This window comes from Apostichopus japonicus, chromosome 3, assembly GCF_037975245.1.
Source record: "Apostichopus japonicus isolate 1M-3 chromosome 3, ASM3797524v1, whole genome shotgun sequence".
In the NCBI taxonomy this organism is placed as follows: domain Eukaryota; kingdom Metazoa; phylum Echinodermata; class Holothuroidea; order Aspidochirotida; family Stichopodidae; genus Apostichopus; species Apostichopus japonicus.
Window position 1 is genome coordinate 25,274,471 of NC_092563.1, and position 17,188 is coordinate 25,291,658.

The 17,188-nt window shown below is 37.1% G+C and overlaps 1 protein-coding gene across 4 annotated transcripts in view; it reads right to left on the reverse strand.

Moving 5' to 3' along the window:
* LOC139965603 (b(0,+)-type amino acid transporter 1-like) overlaps window positions 1–11,033 on the reverse strand; it is a 55,369-nt gene extending 44,336 nt beyond the window's left edge. The window contains exon 1 of one of the 4 annotated variants that reach the window (XM_071968141.1): window positions 10,905–11,033. The gene's annotated coding sequence lies outside the window, so the exon portion shown is untranslated. Of the gene's footprint in view, window positions 1–10,729 lie in introns of all 4 variants that reach the window. The other 3 variants (XM_071968139.1, XM_071968142.1, XM_071968140.1) reach the window with 3 other exon arrangements.
* Window positions 11,034–17,188: the final 6,155 nt, after the last annotated feature.

Sequence of the window (17,188 nt, forward strand, 5' to 3'; positions counted from 1 at the left end):
CCCAACCCCCCCCCCCCCTCCTCCTCACACCCCCACAGCAGTCAGAAGAAAAGACAAAAATTACTATTGCTGTCACCTTTTATGCATTTTCCTATAAATTTCACTTCTGAAGTTTATCAACAGTTCCTGTGGGAGGGCAGTGGAAACGTTAAATACTGCCGCTCTAATTAAGTGACTGACACACATGCAGTTTAATTCCTCATCAATGAAATTTCTTTCACGTTGCATTCCACACACATACCTATCATCACGATAGAGAAAACAAGATTCCTGCCTCATCTACACAGTTGTAGGCCTACAGTCATATTAATAACACCGTTAGCAATATAGTCATCTGTCTGCTTCATATAAGAAACTATCAAACAGGATACAATGCACTCTAATAGCATTGCTCTACAGGTACACGTAGGTACTGTAGGTACGGTACTGTATATATGCGAAACAGGATACAATGTACTTTAATAGCATTGCTCTGCTGGTTCAGGTATCAGATCACATTCGAACATGCTATAAACTTTCTACTTTCAAAAGTCTACTTAAGACCCATTTTTTCACTTGTTCTTTTGTAAATTAATTTACTTTCTCTGTAAAGCGCTTTGAGCAGTAACTTTTGTTTACTGATTTGGCGCTATATAAGTCTCATTTATTATTATTATATTATTATATAGCTATAGTCCCCATTCAAATTGTCACTGGTCAGCAACATCCAAACACCCAAGTCCAGAAAAGTTTCTGAATCTTTATGAAGCTAAAACCTTGTCCTCACAGCCCATTTTGTATCGCAAAGTTACTGTATGACTTTTTAAAAAACATTTTTTTTAGATTTTGGGAATACATCTGGCAGCAAGCAGAGTGGATGATGTCATCAGGGCACTTTTAGCTGAAAAAAATGTCTTTGTTTTTCTAGATACATATTGCATTTATCCATAGAGGAAATATTACATTTCTACAAAACAGATATACTGTAGTTTGATGATATTCTAATTACACAGAACTTTTGACAGCGAAGTAACATTCCGAACGTATCAGGTTTTAAGATATTTAATCAACATCAAATAGCCTTAAAAGTAACAGCTTATGAAGAGCGTTTGCCCAGATGAAATCACAGACCCACCCACTACTGTACTGTGATTCAACTTCCTGGAGCAGTTGAAGCAGGGAGTTGTTATGGAAATCCATATTAACTCCCTGGTTGAAGGTTTAGCCAGTCAAAATATGAAACATACAAGCAGCAATATCTTGATTTAGTGGCCAGATATTAAGATGGTGCTTTCAACTAGCAGAGGGTAATATTTTTCCCATCAATATTAAGTTTCACATTGTTGGTGACCGGAATATCCTTTTAATACTATGGGGTACAGTACAGGATACTTACGGCTTAAAATAATTGATGCTAATTAATTAGCACAATTTTCCTATCTCTTCCATTTCTGTCTGCATGTTTACAAAGTACCTTAGTTGGTTACATTGTAACTTTCATACTTGTCAGCAATCTTGGGATGTGTTTCATATATCTAGATATATATCAATAGGTCAAAATATTGAAGTTTGGTTTTTTTTCCCTAGTATTTGTCCTCATTCTATTCAATAATTAGCTGTTTCATTCTCTCAAAAAAAAGCATTTATACAGGAAACAATTTTGTTCTTATAAGAGTGTAAAAGCACTGGAGATATTAGCCCTACTGTCATAGGCGTACGAGGCGGGGGGCAGACTGCCCCAAACTGCAGTTTCTGCTCCCCCAAACTGAAATGGTCCCGTACGCCTATGCCTACTGTATGTGCTGTAAAAAGTAGAAAATTAGCAAATACCAATTGCAAGCAACCATGCATACATGGTGAGCAGGAATGATAACCTGATGAGTATGCTTTGAATCTCACAGAGGGTCAGTTACAGTAACAAATCCCATGTTTTCAAACACATGCCAATCTGGTCAAAACTTTTGACAATACTCCCTCCTTTCAGGACTATAAAATGGTTCCATAAAAAGTCATAAATAATCTTCAAATCAATGGTTCCACTGGTGGCTCTAAGGGCCAAGTCCCACCAGGATACCAATTACCGACCTGAAATCAAACATGGGGGATTAGCTAAATATAGTCATGAATGCATGAGAAAACAATTACAATCCCACCATGACCCCCGGTGAAGAGAACATTCTTCTAAAAATCTCATTCTGAGATGTACAATCAGAGATCAAAGTTCTACATGTGTGGTGTCCAATTATTGTTTTTGTCAGGAAAACATGTCTGGACAACAGATACAACCGGGGTCATATATTACAGTAGCTTTTCAAATTTAAGCCAATATTTGAAATCTGGGCTCTGTTTTTTTTTGGACTTCCTTGACCTGAAATATAATTTGGCTATTTTGGGCTTCATTTGGTTTTTCCTTCTTTATTTTAGTTTTTTATTACACGCTCAAGTTGGTTTTGCGTGCTGATAACCAGCTTCGGCGCCTTTAGAACGAAGAAACATAACCAATTATTCGAGCAAGAGAGACATTAGTATTCTTGGGAAAGGTCAGGCCGGAAAATAGCTGCTGATTCCTAAGAGATATAGTAATACTTAATTACAACGCCAGAGGTACTGTCAGCCTATTGCAGTACATTTTGATGCCTACTGTATGTCCCCACCCGACCCCCCATGCAATGAGGACTGTGGGAAAACTTGAGCATATCCATATACATTTCATGAGATGTCCTCCTTGAGGTCACATACTTTTTCGGAATTGCATCGTTTTCACATTTCAACCAACTTATGATCTGTTACCACCTGAGTAAGGAATTATCTGTGTTTTTACATCACCAATGAGTAGCATTTATAGTCTGACATTGGAGTTTATAATTTATACACAACATTACTGTACACATGACATATGTACTTCACTCCATTTTAATCCTATAATTCAACGAAGACTCATCTGTCTAACAATGGCTGTACAAGATGTAGATCTATGATTAATTATTCCATAAACAGAATATAGTTTGCAAATGGGATTAACAATAATAAAAAAGGAAATTTTTTAGTGTCGATTTATGAGAAAAGTTCTTCAAATGCTAAATTACTCAAATACTGGCAAAATTTGTTTATCTTTATGTACATGTATTAATTGTAAAGATACCTTTTAATTCTTATTGTATTCCATTCATTTTTGCTTTAATTGATATAATATGCTTTATACAGCAGAACAATTTAATTATAGTTTAAGCCTTAAGGAATCTTCAATTTATACTATATTGTTCAATATAAGGGAAAAGAAACATCATAACCCTTCATTACAGTAAGATGTGAGCTGAATATATTTGTCCTATTGTTTTTGTATTTCACATCACACACTCCCGGAAGATGACACCCCAACTCACCTCTAAACTTAATGTCTTATAATTATACGAGAGAACCTTAACGATTACAGATGTCGGCATGCTCGGAGAGAGTTTTACATCTTCCCTCGGGTGCTGGCAGTGTCATCCACACACTAATTCTGATGGGTGTCACGGAAACGAGGGTATTTAATTATTGTCGAATCACGCATCGAGCGCTAGAAAGTCTTATACATAGAGGGAACAGAATGGTTAAAATCGCAGACAGCCTCAAGTAATTTTTGAAACTTTTCAAGTTTCTGCGAATCAGATCATTTTTCACTGCAGCAACTTGCTGTAACTAAGAGTTATATGCTTTGCTTTACTTGTGAAGGAACACTTGAAGAACTGCCGAGCTTTTACTCTTTAAGATTAAACAGAACTCTTTAAGAACCAGTTGTAAGACATCCGGTTTGACAGGTGTTCTACTTTCAAGAAGAAAACTCCTTGCAAGAAATTAGAATAGAAGAAGGAATCATTTACATATTACGTTACTATCATAGTAGTGAGCTTGACAACATTCAATTTACTCTGAAATATCGTCAGAGATGGTACAGTGCGTTACCAGTACAAATTTGTGAAACTATGAAATTTGAGTAAACCATTTCTATTGTATATCCTATAAATGATGATGGGAGAAATATGACATATTTTGGAGGTTTTTGCTTTGATTAGGCATGCTTTGCTAAGTACTCTTAATTTCAAAGGACGAAACCCTCAGATGAGGGAATAGTGAAAAGCATTCACTCTGGTTACTCGAAAACCGCAATTATGTTATTTATGGTTTCATTTGCATGCACATGTTCACATGATTTTTTTATTATCTGTAGTTATGTCTGCAATGTTGAGGCAATGTCAACTGCGCTACCACCTACCAATGCTATTCATAACAATGCAAGACAATGAGCATAAGAGTAATGAGTATAGTAATGTATCACAAAGTGTCCTGGGACATGAGAGTGTTGCCTCTTGAATCAATTCTTCATTACTGACAAAAACTAAATGGACAATAACCCTTTAAGATGTCACATTTTACTACAGTTATACATGTGTGTAATAAAATTTGGAAATTTAAGTAAATTTAAGTTATTTGAATATTATATATACTAAATATAGTTAATGTTAATATTTCAGCAAGTTGGCATGGAATTATTGAATCCATAACAAAGAGATACAACAGATTCTCACAGATTCTTCTCGGTAGTTAAGAACTGCATGACCTAATTATTATAAACTACACAGAGTTTCATGCTTTTTGAAGGAGCTCACCAAATATGTTTCCTTACATTCACTTGATTTGACTTGAAAAATATGTGATCCAAATCATATTTTGTACTTGTGGACTTAAACCATGTATTAGAGAATATATACTTAAAATCTATCTTTAAAAGAAACATCTGTACTGTAGCTTATAATGACCGAAAACCATATTTAATAGCCCGAACGTCTTTTGCGTTGAACTTCCTCCATCACCCCGACATATTAAGGTGCGACATAAAATTGTAATTTTCAGAAGAAAATAATTGAGCCGTAGACAAGACTTAGGAAGAAAACAATGACATTCACTGTGTGTCTGTGTTGACAGTCAGCTCGCAAAATACTGATTTACATAAATTTAATGTATGAACGACATTTAGCATATATATACATCTATCATTCAAAATTGAAAATTTTATATTGAATCAAATTTTGAATGTATTTAACTTGTTTATAAATATTGGAAAGTCTTAAAAGTTGGGTAAAAAATAATGGCAATGCATTTTTAGGAATTCTCTCAAATGCATTTATGACATTATAAACAGCTGATTATCTGCCTTCCTCTCCTCCAATATGGCGACGCGAAATGGGATAAGGGCGGGGAATTTGAATTTATATTATTCAATTAAGTCATTAAGGAATGACATGATAAAGGTCATTACTGTTGGCGTAAATATGTAAGTATGTGAAGAGTCAATCAGGCAGTATTGTTCCCCTTTAAGGGACAATCCCTAGCTTTGAAAAAGTTTACATTGTGCAAAACTGCGGATGAGCCTATGCAAATGTGTACAGTACTACAGTACATGTATGAAAAAGAGCTGCCTTGGGCCAATTTCCATAATGGTGCATATGACTTTCAATGACTGCTTAATCTGTTGTCTTTTAATACAATTTATTTATGTTGCAAAAATATCATTTTTTCACATAATGGCTCCAACTTTTCTCCTATGTACCAATAGAAAAACATCTTTGAATATTTTTACTTAAACTAGCTTTAATAGCAATTATTAGATGTGTTCAAATGTTGAAAAGTAAATCACTACTTTTTCGGCTGATAGGAAGCTAGTGACATTAGTTATACTGTAAGTAGTAATCTGTTGATATTCCTTGTTCAACACTAACATGATGAACTCTGCATATACTGGCAGTCACATCTGTTGATTCTGAGCTGCTATACATTGCTTCCGACTCTTAAATTTTACACCAACTTTCACAAAGTTCTCAATTTCCTTCCTTAACCTCTCAGCTTATGAACCACTGTAGTCACAATGACAAGAACTGAAATTGTAATTGCCTCATAACTGGAAGAAATTTAAAAAAAATACATACATAAAAAATAGTAAACAAGCAGATCAATCTCAATGTATGAGAAAAAAAAATGGCATAGTTTTTAAATTTCAACTTTTTAGCAACAGCTGTTAATGCAACAGAACTGACTTTTTCCCTTTAACATACTCCTACAGCCAGACTTTTATGAGTTTTTTCTTAGTGCCAGTGCAACTGACTTTTATCGAAGAGATTCCTGACACCTTGACTGCTAATTACGGCCTTTCTGACTCGCAATTAAACACACAGACCTGCACGTAACTGATGAACATTTCAACATTACTGCCATGGCGATGAAACAACAACAAATTGACATGAAAGTGAAAACTAAATTGAAATCAATAAGAAGAGACAAAGGCTATGCAATAAACATGAAACTATTGGTTTTCATTTAAAATCAACTATGTGCCTCTTCGCACGTTCCACCATATCTGATTTATTTTAAAGGGATATGAAGTACGTTTGTGTGTAGTATGTTGTATCATCCAATGAAAGATGAAACGATACAGGTGCTTTCTCTTTTCTGTCCAGTACTAGCGCAGTACTCGCGACACCGTGTAGAATTCCGTCGTGTTGACAGATCAACTCGGCAAGCTATGACTTTTGTGACATATTAAATATTCAAGTCAGATTATTAAAAGCATATATAGATATCATAAGAAATAAGTGGTTAAAGTACTTGAATAAAACCAATTTGATGACACAAGCTTGAGGTAGGTATATGAGGCTAGGCATGGAACTACGAAGTTAAATATTAAACTCCACTGACGTACAGTATCGTATGATTGTACAGTGTCTTCCACAAGCTAATGACTCTGTGACAACAGAAACAATATAAAGCAACGTAATTGTCAAAAGTCTACTTGAAGTTGCAATCCATTTGTTTGAGTGATTCTAGCCACATTCCACCGAAATCAAACTTGTTTGATCAAAAATGCGTGAATTATGTGACAGTATTCTATGTAATTCTTCACTTTTTAGTCTTGCGATGGTCGAGCAGATAAGACATTAAAGATGTGTTAAAGGTAATTTCTAAACTTATCTAGTGACCTAACTGAAAGACCAAAATAATATGCTCATAAGTTTTCTCACATTTTGACTGCATTCTTCAAAGCTTCTTATTTTAAGGAGATTCTAAACTATATGCTTCTCAAAACTTCCTCTAAATTTGGAGATAATGTTGAGGGGTAAACCTCCAAAAAATCAGAAAAATTTATATCCAATTTGTAGCTAAAAATAGTGGGCAAATAAAGATGAGATTTTGGGCAAAAAATTCCTAGTTGCCAACTTTATCTTCCAGTTTCTATAGCACACAGACCTAGAATATCACAATTTTGCCACTTGCTACGTACTGTAAATGCCAGTGCTTCAAAAACCTTCTGGCTAAAGTCAAGTGCTTCCTCCCTGGCATGCATTTTCATGAATTTCACACACATACTGTACATCAGTTACTGTACAGGCTTTAGTGAGCAGTCGACTCTTATTTTAATGATAATAAGAAGCAAACACACATCTAACGTGGGTTACTTTGACTGACGATAGTTAACCTACTGACTGTGTCTTTAAGTTCTAAATGTCTACTGGCAGAAAAACTTGCCAGTGCCTTTTTTGGTCTACTGGCAAACTGTAAAATCCACTGGCATATAGCCAGTAAACAACCCAAAGTTTGAGGCCTGAGCATACCCCAGAAAGACACTGCTTTAAATTCAACCAAGAGATGATATTAATAACAAATCTCTCTTGCCCACACTCCTGAGGAAGCAGAGAATTTTTGTTGTGACGTCATCTCTTCCTGAGTTCTATTATTACGACTTCTGGCGCTCCAGCGACTCTAATTTTTACATTAAGGCCTGGCAGAATTCATTGGCATCAACAATTTTATGAAAGTAGAGAAAAAGCTTTTAGTGCTTTTCGAAATAGCAAAAGTCACTGTATCGTTTAGAAGCATTTTTAAACACGTTTTTGTTTTTGTGCTAAATTTGCTCACTTTCTGTCAAATGGTCTCTGTGTGTGCATGCATGACTCTGAATGTATTAAAGAGGCTGATTTCTGGCAAAAGTTGAAAATGTAAAATTTGAAAAAAAAATTTACTTGACAGAAAGTGCTCATGTTGGTTTACAAGTTTTTGCAACATTTACATTGTTGTTGTAGGTTGGAAAAATCGGGTAAACAATGAAGTCCACAACACTATGATATACAGAAGTCCTTATCAAACGAATGTGGCCAGTTCTTGCATTACAGTAATAATTTAAGATCTGGAGGACCAATAAGTCCCTAAGTAAGACTATATATTGTGATCATATGAAAACTATAAGCATGCTCTCAACCATGACTACAGGTTCTTCACATTTGTGTGGTATCACATATATACAATACCAGTTGTACACTGTCGTAAGCTTTGCAATTCTTGGTCACCTGACCATCGGTGAACTCAGTGACTATACAACACATAAGAAGTATCCACATATTCCTGCACAGGTTATACGCTATGTGTGCATGTATAAAAGATATTCTTCCCAATTTGCTCCTCGTAAAATTGCACTTGAAACAAGTTTTCTGTCTTCTTCCTGGTATATACTGACATTCATTACGTTGGCCATTGAAAATTGGCGCGCACACAATTTGCTATATTGCTGAGAAATATACCTGCAACAACAGTTTTCTTAATAGACCAATTAAGAAGCATATGGTTGTAATTTTATTGTCCTATAAAGCAAAGGCAATATCAGCAGTAACAATTGTATACAGTATACTGAGTGTTATTCCATAAAGACAGATGTTATACCAGCATAGCATTATTGTGTTATAATAGTAAACAACAATTTCGGTTACTATATATATACATACACATCTATACATTTATATACCTCCATTTCATTTAACAGAGTCTGTTCAAAGTATCTCTTTCGGGATCCGGCTTTAGGAATCACAAATGATTTTGAGTTGGTTAGCATCATGTTTGATCTCTAGAGAAAGGCAAATATGTCACCAAAACAGAACTTGTATTGTTTGATACAGGTGACAAACGCCTACAGTGGAATTGAGACCTTCCTTACCGGTTTCGAACCACTGGACATTCAATCAGAGTCCATAGCCTAGAGGTTAGGGTGTCCGCATATAGAGCAGGAAGCCCGGATTCGAATCCTGGTGGAGGCTGGAAGTTTTTTCACTGTATTGATTTTCCAACTCATTACAACTTCAATTATATATATATATACACATATATCTATCTATGCATGGTATGTGTATATACCTCCGTTGTGAACATATATGTTCACAGCAAGTTAGTAACATATAGTAAATATCCTGTACCATTATTTACATTATTCCAAGGGCCTGATAGGAATTCTACAGTAAAACTAAAAGCTATAAATTGCTTAATTGAAAATCCAGATGAAATGTCACAGTATTTTGTTATTTTAGTTCATGCATGAAAGATGGTAACAAATTAAATGCTCAATGAGTTGATAATTGGAAGAGTTGGAAAATACAGCATGGTGGTTATTTCTTGCTTAACACACATGAAAACACACAAAACAGAATTACTCAAGGCTTCTCCAGAAATCTCTTCCAGAGGATCCTTCTGGGGTGTATCAAGCTAAGCTGAGATTTTTTATCCCTGAATTCATTTGCCCTGGTGCTATGGTTAATGACATGCATACAACAGCACAAAAATATGGCTAAATCAAGTAGGCTCAACATATATGATGTATTTGTATAATTGTTAATCAATGTTAATATACTACTTTAATGCTAAATAGAAATTGCAATATGAATGAATTCAACAGATGAAATACAAAAACAGTCTGAAACTTTTCGGTTTTCTAGAATATTGCCACTCCAGCCAAACCATTGTCAATCCTCTTCTAAATAATTTGTAGTTTAACTGTAATTAGGAGGACCCTTTTTGCATGTATGAAGAGAAGGCTGTATCTCATCCTACTTTACAGATATTGTGAGAGACCTCTAAGGCTAGTGCCAGTATTATAAGCTATGGTTAATCTAATTTGAACAAAAATCTACTGTTTTGTTCCACCAAAAGTATTGAAACACAAGCTGTCATATAGTTTTATCAGCTCCAATTATACTTTAAACTGAACAATCTGCTGCTTTATTACAAGTGAGTCCCCTCCATTATCTATCCTTGACTAGGCCTAAGTAAAGTTTACCATTCTCTAACTTAGGGAGTTAGGGCTTAGGCTAGGCATATGAAGTACTTTAGAACAGTACTTAGCATACAGTAGCCTACATCAGAATGTGATGAAATGGAGAGGAGCATAAGTTAAATATCATTTCATTCAACCCAAACGGTGAAACATGATATGGTACATAGCCTAAAGGCCTTAACCTAACAGTTAGTTATGGCAAAAACTACATGCCTGGATAAAATATGCTGTCTATGCATTTTCTAACATTAGTCTAGGACTAGGACCTTGGGGAGCAACAGATACTGCCCCCCCCCCCATTCCCTGTCCTCCTTTTTCTATGCCCTAATGTTAGGAATTTAGCCTAAGTTATATGAACAGCTAGGCTTACACTTGACTAGCTGTGGCTATAAGTAAGGTTACGCCTACTGAAACTGTTTTTTGACTGTTACAATAGTAGGTTAGCAAATTAAATGGATTGGCCCTAGCGTAGACATAAACACTGTAGTGTAACTGTAACTTGTAACTAATAACAACCAGCGTAAACGTAGTTAACCAATTACTGGTTCTGGCTTGATCATTATCGCCGTAGTGTCGATGGTGAGACGATGGAATATAAGAACTTTACATTGATTAAATTACCTGTCACTGGTAGAAAATCCCTTCGATGTAATACTAGGGTCTATGTATAAATACTAACCATCAGCAATATGACTGTAGTCTATGTTACACAATAATTACAGTAGCTGGTTGTAGATTACAGCTAGACCTACTACAACTTACAAGCAGAGGTATTCAGTATGAAGACTGCACGTACCGTGTTGTCCTACCATATGTGGCAAAGTCGTTCAGTGTTTTGATATGCAACAAGGCCCACGTGAATGAATGGTAACTCCCGCCACACATGCAGTTGACGCAGCTTAATTTGTAAATCGATCCGCTTAAAAAAAATTACGGATGCTAATAACGTTCACATATCATCTCTCAACCAGCATTCGAGCCTTGAGAGAACCTACGTGTTAAATATGAATTTCAGAAAACGGGTAGTGTATTAAATTTGTAAACGTGAATTATGATCAGGATTCCCACATATCATGAAATTAATACTCGAAGCCTTTTTCATTGCTTCCAAGAACAAAATAAACTTTTTCTGTGCAAGAATATTTCTAAAGAGTCTTAAGATTTCTGTTTCGCATTATTCTATGTCTCAAAACGAACCTGGCTGAAGTATTACCACTGTGATCAGGGGCGTATCCAGGATTTTCTAACCCGGGGGGCGCGAATTACTATCTAAGCGGAGCGCCACCATCGGTTGGCGCGCAGCGCACAAGAAAATTTTGGGTTTTCATACACCTAGATCACCGGAAATGGCACTTCTCGGGCTTGAAAATGACCAACCAGATGTACACTTTTGCCTGAGAACCAAGTATTTCCCAATAGTTTTTTTTTCCATCCATAACCTTTTTGAAGATTTTCACCAGTCACACATCATGTTCGACCTCATCGCATCTCCTGTGGATCATTGCTTTTGTAGGTGATTCTACGTCGCGGCCCACAATACCCGACAGCCCCACTTTTGAAGGTTTAAGCCCATTATTTGTTCAGAATTTGAAAATTCACATTTCTCGTGAATAAACTCACTTCAAAACATACCCATAATGTTGCACAAAATGTCATCTATGGACAACCAATACAGAAAAACCTCCTTCAACCCTTAACAGACCGGTAAAAATTACATGAGTAGAGGGTTGTATGATGAAGAATGTTGGTAAGGAAATTTTCGAAAATTCAGACACAGTTAATTTATTGGTGTACAAATATTAAACCCTCTTATGTCGGCTATTATAAAACTTGGATGAAGGAAATGAAAAAATAGCAGATATTTCCGAAACCGAACACTACACACATAGGCGTAGGAGGCGGGGAGGGGGGGGGGGGGGTTCATACTAAAAGAAATATAAATTGCAATGATGTAGCTAAAGGGAATGAATAGTTTAAAAAATATCGCCTTTATAATTAAAGTAAAGTTCTATTAAGCCGACTAATAATGTAAAAAAGAATTTGACATAATTAGACCTCCATGCTTTTTCTCCACCTACATAAGACATTCCGCTGTTTACATTAGCATCCCGCGGTATACTGCGCAATTTCCACGGACCGTACGATATACACAATGGCATGCGATTCAATAACCGATGCTTGATTATGATATTGACATTTACATGTTCAACGCGCGCGGAGCGCGCGAAAAAGTTAGGTTATATTTTTCGGACAAGTCGTTACAGCCTCCCAAATCAAATGACTACACACATCGACAGTTTTGAGGCTGTTCATCCTGGAACCGCCATTTTCATGCTCACTGATGATGTGATATCTGCTGCGGTTGCTTTACAAACTCGAACAGGCGCGTAGCGAATAATTTGCCAAGGGAGGGGCGAAGCCTGTAGGCCAACTATCTAAGCGTAGCGCCACCACGAGTTGGCGCGAAGCGTACAAGAAAATTTTGGCCGCAAATGCCTCCCAGATCGCTGGAAATGACACTTTCCATGCCTTGTAAGTTGCATCTAAGCATTTTCTATTTCGAAATTACTAGCGATATCATAAAAAAAAATATGCTCGGGGGCGGGGCCACCCCTTCCCGAAATGCGTCATGTTCCCCGACGACTCGGTCGAGTCGAGACCATCCACAGTTGGTTTCATAGCACAATTGTTCAAGGCGTCCATACACATACACGCGTTATGATATACCATATATAGTATATATATAGATACATTATTGAGAGAGGAAAAATGAAAACGTCAAAAATGTATTTGTCGGTGTAAGGGGTAGGGTGAGGCGCAAGCCCCTTCCGAAATCCTCGATCCGTCACTGGCTACCCGGCCATGTGTATATAATAGGGATAGGCGCTGTAATGATGTCACTGTTCCTCTTTCTCTTCCCGATGTCTTGGCGTTTTTCTTTTACTCTCTCCTTTTCTCCTTTTTCTCTCCTTCTTCTTTTTCTTTTCCCTTCCTCCCTCTCCTCCTCTTCCTCCTCCTCCTCCTCTTTTTTCTTCTCTTTTTTTTCTCTCCTCTTTTTCTTACCCGGGGGGCGCGCGCCCCCAACGCCCCCCCCCCTGGATACGCGCCTGGTGATGAAAATTATTGGCTAAGTGGAATACTTCGTAACTGGCATACAAATAAAAAGGAATATATAGTTCTAATGTCTCTTACACATCCCCGTAGAGAACCGTCACAATAAGACGTTTCCGTTTGTTGTGAATTTGGCGTTATGCCAGTGACATCATCGATCACACACGGTCAAACTTGCTATGAATGAAGAAGCATCGTTTGGCAACATATTTCATTCATAACACTTCATTACACTCATATAGGTATGACTTGTTGAGTAACCGTACCTATAAATATTCATAAAAGGGTTTACAAAGTTAAACACAGATAAGCACGTCCTGCCTATCTGATATTTGCTTTAATAAAGTTTAATGTAGCTCATCTTGTGTATAAAGTTTACCGTAAGCTATCGCCACCTTCCATCTCGGACTTAGGCCTACTTCAGTTACAACCATCACCTAGACAGCTCGGTCGGATGATGTACTTAACCCATAGAATGACTTAACCTCATTATATTGTTCCCAAAACTCACAGTAGCCTATGTCATTTGCCGATCGGTCATTATCACATTTTTGGTCCTAAACAATTGAACGCTCGTCTACATCAAAAATGCTCAGATCGACTATATATATGCAAGAAACTGCTCAAAACATTCTATTTGAACAAGTGTGTTGTGATTAATTTCATGTAACTGTCTTTTAGCGCCTTTGAACAACTGTTGTTGATACTGGCGCTTAAGAAATGTTTTTTGGTTTGAGTTTGATTTGACCAACATTCAAACGTTACATCCACAAATTCGGACAAAGGCTCTTTAGGAGGATTAGGATTTTTACGTTTGCAGAAAATGACCTCGCGTGAGTCGTGACCAACAATTAATGGCCCTCAAATTTATAAAACATGATCGCATGTATATGAAAACTCATTACACACAAACCCCTCACGAAATTTCAGCCAGATAGAATGAAAGACGAAATGGCAGTCGTTCAAACGCTGTGGCAAAAAGTTGGCAAAATCGCGCGATGGCAATACCTCTATTGAACGCGAATATGGAACTCGAAACGTAAAAACATATTACTTTTCGCACGAAACTTGCGGTGCCTTCCCTTCTCACAGCAGGTCCGAATTTTCGGCATTTTACAGGCATCCAATTCACGAGAGGTAAAAGACACACACAGACAGCAGACCAACACTCTCACCCATATGACAAATGCACACAAGCAGCATGACAATGAGTCAACTGCATTAAAAAAGGAATAGAATGAACTTGGAAGAGTAATACCTGAGAGAAGAATAAAGGTATAATATTTCTGCTTGTCTCTGTACAATATGAACGTGAAAGAGTGATACGTGTATAGCCGCTGGTATGGCGTGAGCACTGACACATTCAATGTAAATATCGACACCTGTTGTGATGGCGCGGGTTACGACTTCGATACCCGACGGTCAAGGATAAACTTTTTCATTTTTTCGCAGCTCATTTGAAGAAAATACAAATTACTGTGCTTCTTTGTCCTTATGAAAAACCAACTCAGATGATGGGAGTTGAATATAACAAAATATATATATTTTTTTTACCAACCCAAATATCAGATGGGGGCACTCGGGGGGCACTAGGTTTTCCAGGGGGCACGTGCCCCCCTGCCCCCCCCCCCCCTTGGCGACGCCACTGTTTAGAAATCAACGTGAGTTTAGACAAGTTAACGCGCGTTTAGTCATCAACGTGACTTTAGACATCAACGAACAACAGCAACATGGTAAAATAGCAGCAACAACTTTAGTTTAGACAGCAACAAACGTAGTTTATAAACAACAAAATAATTTTCCCTTTTCGCGTTCCATACTTTTTGCGTTACATACTCATGTTGATGTCTGAAGTTCCGTTGCCGTCTAAACTTACGTTGATGTCATCGGCGCTGTTCATCAATTGATCTCAGAGCCATACGGCTCTGATTGATCTCACGAAATTCAACAAACATCACCAGCACCAGAATGTGTTATACTACTATGGACAGGCTAATGCCATAGTGGTATTAGTAGACTACACCATAAGTAGCCTACACAGATATTTCTCCATCTACTACTGCCACCTTTCTTAATTACTACTGTGGTAATACAGTAGTATAAAGTATAGGTATTGGCATAAACTGAAACTATTTTGTTTGTATAGTACTGTTTTAAGAATAATAAAAATCAAAAGGTATATACTAAATACTATTTCAAGTATTGTTACTGGGATGCAGGCTCAGACTTGCGTCCACGGTACGCAACATCATAAAAATGTTTGCCTCAGCTCATTAAGACTTGCTATAGGCTGCTGTCCCCCTTGAAAACATGCACTAAATACCTCTACAGGAACACGCAATATAGCCTATATAGAGGCCTACTATAATGACCGAGACAATACGCTGGCTTGTGTGTAAGGGAAGCTTATAGTGGTTGGCCTATAATGTGTACCAAAATAAATTAAGTGATGAAACATTTTACAAATATACAAAAACAAAATGACTGTCAAATTGTGAAAGCGGGAAATTTGGCTGTATAGACTAGTTACCATAATTCGGCAGGCCTGGACGGCATGCAAAGCAGCCCTTTGTAAGTCTACGGGAAACAACAAGTTTATAGGCAGACTATGCATATACACTGTAAATTAGCTTGTCGGAAATCAAGTACAACGAGTGTCTAGACAAAATATCAGCTTTAAAATACTTGCACTATCAAACTGATTTTATTCGAGCCCCACCAATAATGTGTAGATATGTTGTGAATTTCGGAAATCAAGTAAAACGAGTGACAGTAATATTACTAGAGAAATACTTTCGTCCCGACCGAACACCAAGTGCTATTATTATATGACCTACGGCCTACTTATACTAGTGTAGTTGTAAAGATGTGATCGTATCACTGCCTGTACTTTGTGAATGCTCTACAGTCAGATGCCGGCCGTCCAGTGCCCTATAGCTTCACTGCGGCCCGGCCCGGCTTCATTTCACCCGCCCTGCCTGCTTGACGCTTTCAAACTCCTAGCAGGGAGCTGCTACTCTAACTGTTAGAGTAGCAGCTGCCTGGTTCCACATGGCGCAAATCCTGAATATGTGAGAAGCAACGACCATATCGCCGTACTTACAACACATATAGGGCTATTCAAAACTCGAGTGTATCTTGGAAGATTCGTTTCTTGCATAACATTTGAGCGGTCTTCTTGGTCTTAAACTTCGTAAGAATGCTGAGCGAGGCTTGTGTATTTTCCATTTACCCACAACTCCTTTCCCAAATCGAAACTCCGAACTGGATTGGTGTTACGAATGAACTTGCTTGGCGGGTTTAGTAAACTAATTCAGTGAGTATTGCCTACGGTATACTTGAGTTGTGCCCTTCGTTTTACTCACGAAGTACAAACTACATCCAACCATATAGCAACTGATCTAACTCTTGCCATGGGTGCTTTGCAGTATTTTCAAACAACCAGCTCCACAAAAATTTTAGTATTTAATTAAATAATTTTTCACGCAATGTCGATTAAATATCTCAAACTTCAATGACTATACTTTTGACGATGTATGAAATACAGTAGTTTATAAATACGATTATCGTTGCACCAAAATCATGACTTGAAGCACGTGGTCAAAGGGACCGCGAAAATTTACCCAAGTTTGCAACGAATAAATTACTGTGGTATCACGGAATGCACATATTACATTTTCAAGTCTCAATACGGAGAGAACAAACATACTGTGAGATGAAAAGTCCTTTTCAGTATCAGAGATTTTACTTCCTGCAAAATTCATAGATTGTCTCAACTCATAACATTTTGTGATAAAACCAATTATTTAAATATCACGTTAACAATATCGTTAACAACGTCCTGAGTTGTATCATGTAAGTATCGTTAACAACGTGATTTTTTTTCGACAAGTTATACTCTCACCTCTAACTGTAATTAGCAGTTTCGGGAATTTATAGTTGTCGTACATTATTTCACTACTGGCTGCC